Below are 7,323 nucleotides of genomic sequence, written 5' to 3'. Positions count from 1 at the left end.
ATATTGGCCAGGCTGGTCTTGAACTCCCGACCTCAGATGATCTGCCTGCCTTGGCCTCCCAAAGTGCTGGGATTACAGGCATGAGCCACTTGTTTTTTTTTTTTTTTTTTTTTGAGACAGGGTGTTGCTCTATCTCCCAGGCTACAGTACAGCGGAGCGATTACAGCTCACTGCAGCCTTTGCCTCCTGGGTTCAAGCAGTTCTTGAACTAGAACCTCCCAGGCTCAAGTAATCCTCCCACCTCTGTCTCCCGAGTAGCTGGGACCAGTCATATGCACACAACACCAGGCCCTGCTAATTTTTGTAAAAACAGGGTTTTGGCTGGGTGTGGTGGCTCACGCCTGTAATTCCAGCACTTTGTGAGGCCGAGGTGGGCAGATCACGAGGTCAGCAGATCGAGACCATCCTGGCTAACATGGGGAAACCCCATCTCTACTAAAAATACAAAAAATTAGCTGGGCGTGGTGGTGTGTGCCTGTAGTCCCAGCTACTTGGGAGGCTGAGGCAGGAGAATCGCTTGAAACCACCAGAAGGCGGAGGTTGCAGTGAGCCAAGATCGTGTCACTGCACTCCAGCCTGGGCAATGAGAGCAAAACTCCAACTCAAAAAAAAAAAAAAAGGGTTTTGACATGTTGCCCATGGCTACCTTCACGTCTGGTGGTGGGACGGGGGGAAGCTCAAGCAATCCGTCTTCCTTGGTCTTCCAAAGTGTTGAGATGACGGGCATGAGCCACCACGCTCAGCTCTAATGGCTAGTAAAGTGGAATATTTTCATGTTTGTTGGTCAGTTGTATAACTTCAGTTAATTACTTGTCACCATCTTTTGTCAATTTTTTCCTTTTGGCTTGTCATGATTAAGTGTTCTTCAAATGCTTTGTTAAACATGTAAATGTTTTCTTCTAATGTTATCTTTTAATTTAGTGGTATGTTTTGACCTATTATTTATTTGTTTGTTAATTTTTATTATTATTATTTTTTGAGATGGAGTCTAGTTCTTTTGCCCAGACTGGAGTGCAGTGGCGCAGTTTCGGCTCACCACAATCTCTGCCTCCTGGGTTCAAGCAATTCTCCTGCCTCAGCCTCCCAAGTAGATGGGACTACAGGCATGCATCACCATGCATGGCTAACTTTTGTATTTTTAGTAGAGACGGGGTTTCACTATGTTGGTGAGGCTGGTCTTGAACTCCTGACCTCGTTATCTGCACGCCTCAGCCACCCAAAGTGCTGGGATTACAGGCATGAGCCACCTCACCCAGCCTTATTTATTTATTTGTGAGACAATGTCTTGCTCTTTTGCCCAAACTGGAGTGCAGTGGTGGGATCTCGGCTCACTGCAATCTCCACCTCCCTGGTTCAAACGATTCTCCTGCCTCAGCCTCCCGAGTAGCTGGGATAACAGGTGCCCACTACCACCCCCGGCTAATTTTTGTATTTTTAGTAGAGATGGGGTTTCATCCTGTTGGGCAGGCTGGTCTCAAACTCCTGACCTCAAGTGATCCACCCGCCTTGGCCTCCCAAAGTGCTGGGATTACAGGCATAAACCACGTCGCCAGGCGACTTTTTTTTTTTGAGATGGAGTCTCACTCTGTTGTCCAGACTGGAGTGTGGTGGCATGATCTCAGCTCACTGCAACCACTACCCTCTGGGTTCACATGATTCTCATGCCTCAGACTCCCAAGTAGCTGGGATTACAGGTTTGTGCCACCACGTCTGGCTAATTTTTTTGTTTTTAGTAGAGAGGGGGTTTTACCGTATTGTCCAGGCTGGTCTCAAATTCCTGACCTCAGGCTCTAGCGATCCACCTGTCTTGGCTTCCCAAAGTACTGGGATTACAGGCGAGAGGTACTGTGCCTGGCACATTGACCTATGTAATTTTTGATGTTAATTTTTTATCTGTAGTATCCAAATTTATCATGCTTGGATTTCCCCATATCATCTTAGGCAAGTAGGGGCATGATCTCGGCTCACTGCAATCTCTGTCTCCCAGGCTCAAGGATCCTCCCACCTCAGCCTCTGGAGTAGCTCGGATCACAAGCATGCACCACCACACCAGGGCTTTTTTTTTTTTTTCTTTGGTAGAGATGGGGTTTCACCATATTGCCCGGGCTGGTCTCCCTCCTGAGCTCAGGCCTTGGCTTCCCAGAGTTGGGATTACAGGCGTGAGCCACAATGCCCAAACTGGATTATTTAAATTTAGTAAGATTTAATGTAATGGGTTTTTTTTTTTTTTTTTGAGACGGAGTCATGCTCTGTCGCCCAGAGTGCAGTGGCACAATCTCGCTCACCAAAACCTCTGCCTGCCGGGTTCAAGCGAATCCTCTGCCTCAGCCTCCCAAGCAGCTGGGACCACAGGCGCACACCACCATGCCCGGCTAATTTTTGTATTTTTAGTAGAGACAGGGTTTTGCCATATTGGCCAGGCTGGTGTCGAACTCCTGACCTCATGATCTGCCCACCTTGGCCTCCCAAAGTGCTGGGATTATAGGTGTGAGCCACCGCATCCGGCCTGTAATGATGTTTATTTAAAAATCATTTCTTAGTTGCACTAGCTTTTCAGGTGCTCAGTAGCTCTATGTGGCTAGTAGTTACCTATTGGACACTGGATATATGGAACATTTCCTTCATCACAAAACATCACACTGTACATGGCTATCTCAGTAGGACCAACCGAATGAGAACCTACATTTTAGATCCAAAACAGTAACGAGACTTTGGCATACATCAGAATCACCCAGAGAGGCTTGACAGATCACTTGACCCCACCTCCAAAGTTTCTGATTTAGTAGGTCTATTTGGGGGCCAGAATTTGTGTTTCTAATGAGTTCCTAGGCAAGACTAATCCTGCTAGTCTGGGGATCACATTTTAGGAATCACTGGTTTCTAGTTATCAAGAATATTGCAAATCCCTGGCCCCACATGGACAAGCTTATCTCAGGGATAGGACCTAGGAATCCACATTATCACAAAGAACTCCATGATTTTGATTATTTGAGAATAGGTTCAAGATGAACCACAGGGCAATAGAAACAGGGAAGGAACTAAAGCTATAAAGGCTAATTAGCTGTGAGGTCAGAGAAGGAACAGTGGTTGAGGGACAGTTAGACTGCGTAACAGTTGTAGTATAAGCAGCTTTGCAGTTCTTTCACTCATAATGATGAGATACATAATGGGAATGGGTTGCTAAGTACTCAACTGAAGGCCATTGGGTTTGAGGTTAAGAAATTTAGGATTGGGGCTGGGCACGGTGGCTCACGCCTGTAATCCCAGCACTTTGGGAGGCCGAGGCGGGCAGATCACCTGAGGTCGGGAGTTTGAGACCAGCCTGACCTACACAGAGAAACCCCATCTGTACTAAAAATACAAAATTAGCCAGGCTTGGTGGCGCATGCCTATAATCCCAGCTACTTGGGAAGGCTGAGGCAGGAGAATCTCTTGAACCCGAGAGATGGAGGTTGCGGTGAGCTGAGATCATGCCATTGCACTCCAGCCTGGGCAACAAGAGCAAAACTCTGTCTCAAAAAAAAAAAAAAGAAAAGAAAAGAAAAGAAATTTAGGATTGGCCTGGCACAATGGCTCAATCCTGATCCCAGCACTTTGGGAGGCTGAGGTGGGTGGATCACTTGAGGTCAGGCGTTCGAGACCAGCTTGGCCAACCAGGTGAAACCCCATCTCTACTAAAAATACAAAAATTAGCCAGGAGTGGTGGCACATGGCTGTAATCCCAGCCACTCAGAGCTGAGGCAGACGGATCGCTTGAACCTGGGAAACAGGCTGCAGTGAGCCGAGATCATGCCTCCGTGTCAAAAAGTGACTCCGTGTCTAAATAAATAAATAAATAAATAATTTAGGAGTGAGTTCTGGATAAGTTCTTCACATGAACAATGAAATTACCCAGACTGACAATACAACTTGCAAACAAATGATTTGTCACTTTAGACTATCTGGTAAGAGCAAAGCAAGCCTGGCAACATTTTTTTTTCCTTTTTGAGATGGAGTCTAGTTCTGTCCCGCAGGCTGGAGTGCAGTGGCTTGATCTTGGCTCACTGCAACCTCCACCTCCTGGGTTCAAGCAATTCTCCTGCCTCAGCCTCCCGAGTAGCTGGGATTACAGGCGCATGCCACCATGCCCAGCTAATTTTTGTATTTTTAGTAGAGACAGCGTTTCACTGTGTTGGCCCGGCTGGTCTCGAACTCCTGACCTCATGATCTGCCCGCCTCGGCCTCCCAAAGTGCTGGGATTACAAGCGTGAACCACCGCGCCTGGCCAAGCCTGGCAATATCTTAAATGAGTTGTCACCAAGCCTTATTTGACCATCTACATATACCTGGATTCCGGATCCCATTACCATTGCCTAAATTTAGCCCTTCATCTCTTACCACTTGAATTATTGCACGAACTTGTTTCTTTACCTCCAAATCCACCTGCAAAACATTACTCATGCTATGGTATTTCTGAAATGTATTTTACCATACTGTGTTGAGGGAAAGATATTTGGTGGCGATATACACAACGCTTTTTACTAGCAGGAATAGACATTTAACATTTAATTGTGGTCAATGGTTAAATGAAACCCACAGGTCTAAAAAACACAATTGGCCGGGCGCGGTGGCTCACGCCTGGAATCCCACACTTTGGGAGGCCAAGGCGGGTGGATCACCTGAAGTCAGGAGTTCGAGATCAGCCTGGCCAACATGGTGAAACCCCATCTCTAGTAAAAATATAAAAATTAGCTGGGCATGGTGGCACACACCTGTAGTCCCAGCTACTCGGGAGGCTGAGGCAGGAGAATTGCTTGAACCTGGGATTCAGAGGTTGCAGTGAGCCGAAATTGTGCCACTGCACTCCAGCCTCAGTGACAGAGCGAGAGTCTCAAAAACACAAAAAACAACAAAACAAAAAAACACAATTGTCCCTTGGTATATTCCGGAGCAGTGGTTTCATGACCCCTCCACCACCAAGCATACCCAAATCAGAGCATACTTAAGTCCTAAAGTTGGCCCTGCAGAACCCTCCGTATTCATGGGTTTGGCATTTTACTAATACTGTATTTTTGACCTGCATTTGGTTGGAAAAAATCCACCTAAAAGGGGTTCAAACCCATGTTGTTCAAGGTTCAAGTGCACAAGGATGACAGAATGTAGGGGTTAGAATAGGCCTTTACAAAAATCCTTAGAATTCACTGTTAAAATTCTCCATCCTACTGCCACCCTAGACCTCCATTTCAGTTGTCCTCTTATTTGCACAGGCTGCTAGATTCGACCAGGAAGTCCTACTCTGTATTCCCAATTACACCCTTAGTTATCAATTTATTTAATCATTATCAAAGCAATTAGATGTTAAGTTCTTCACAAAGTGCCAGCCTCCTCCCTACCTAGCCTATATCTTTTCCTCTTTGGTACAATGCTGGGTGATCCACAAATAAAAATTTATACTTTTAAAAAAATTTCTCAAAAGAATTCCTGCTAAACAGGAGGAATTTCAATTAGCCTAGAACTAAAATGGGGGACAAAACCTTCATGCTACTCTAACAATCACCCTCAATCTGCCCTCCTTGGAAATAGCTAAGTTTAGGAAACCGTATAGCACCAATATCAAGACCTATCAATATGGACAAAAAATATGCTATACCCATTCATCTCAACTTAAAAAATTTCACTCATAATCCTCCTAAATTTTGAGAGGCAGTTTTGCCATGTTGGCCAGGCATGAGCCACCATGCCCAGCCCAGAACATTTTTTGTTTTGAGACAGTCTCGCTCTGCCGCCCAGGCTGGAGTGCAGTGGCGCCTCCCAAAGTGCTGTGATTACAGAATTGAGCCACCATGCCCGCCCCAGAAAATGTTAACAGCAGCTTTGAATTAGAGATGAGGTACAATGCACAAGGTTTGGTACTTAAGCAATAAGGACTGATGAGAACCTATTCAAAGTGTTTGAACACAAAATATTTAAAACTATAGCCAGGTGACACACACTGACACGCAACTTAATACTGGCACTTGGGGAGGCCAAGGCAGGCATATCACTTGAGCCTAGGAGTTCGAGACCAGCTTGGGAAACATGGAGACCCATCTCTACAAAATATATAAAAGTCCACTAGGTGTGGTGCTTGAGATATGATTGCACCACTGCACTCCAGCCTGGGCAAGACCGTATGTTTTGAGATGGAGTTTCACTCGCAGCCCAGGCTGGAGTGCAATGGTACGATCTGGGCTGACTGCAACCTCTGCCTCCTGGGTTCAAGCGATTCTCCTGCCTTGGCCTCCTGAGTAGCTAGGGCTACAGGCATGTGCCACCACACCTAATTTTTTTGTATTATTAGTAGAGACGGGGCTTCACCATGTTGGCCAGGCTAGTTTTGAACTCCTGATCTCAAGTGATCCTCCCACCTCAGCCTCCCAAAGTGCTGGAATTACAGGTGTGAGCCACCGTGCCTGGCTTTTGAGACACTTCTGTCTACAGAAAAGTTCGTGGTGCAATCTTGGCTCACTGCATCCCCAATGGCCCGGGCTCAAGTCATCTTCCCACTTGAGCTTCCAGAGTAGTTGGGATTACAGGAACATGCTACCATGCCCAGCTATTTTTTTTGTCAAGATGGGGTTTCGCAGGCCAGGCATGGTGACTCCTGCCTATAATCTCAGCACTTTGTGGGGCCGAGGCAGGCTGGAGTCCGAGACCAGCCTAGCCAACATGGTGAAAACCCAGCTCTACTAAAGATAAAATTAGCTGGGCACATGGAGTGTACCTATAATCCCAGCTAGTCAGGAGGCTGAGGCAGGATAATCGGTTGAACCCGGAGGTCAGAGGTTGCACTAGGCTACAGTGCGAGACTCCGTCTCTTACAAAAAAAAAAAAAAAAGGGAGTTTCACCACACCACATTGCCCAGGCTGGTCTCAGGCAATCTGCCTGCCTGTCTCCCAGAGTGCTGTGATTAAAGGCAGGTGGAAGTTACCGTGCCGGCCTGTATAATGTGTTTCAAGGCTGGGCAGTAAGCCAATGAATCATCAATTCCCAAAACTGACGTATGAATTTTTTCAAGAAAAACAAGTTTTTTAAATGTTTTCCCCCTGAAGCTAAGAACTACACATCGTAATACATTATGCGTATCTATTATCACACTTCCCATCAAGTTTTTGTCTCATGTTTGTCCCCCAAGCCTAGCTTGTGAGCTCTCTGAGCTCAGCAATCATCTGAAATATTAATCTTTGTATCACCAGCACTTTAACTGCCTGCAACACAGGTCCTGAATATCTGACATAAATACTAAAATACATAGTGTTTCTACGTTACGACAAATACAAAAGCTGTGAGGGAATGAAAACTGC

The sequence above is a fragment of the Hylobates moloch genome, unplaced genomic scaffold (genome assembly GCF_009828535.3).
Source record: "Hylobates moloch isolate HMO894 unplaced genomic scaffold, HMol_V3 SCAFFOLD_13, whole genome shotgun sequence".
Lineage (NCBI taxonomy): Eukaryota > Metazoa > Chordata > Mammalia > Primates > Hylobatidae > Hylobates > Hylobates moloch.
This window is presented reverse-complemented; position numbering follows the sequence as displayed.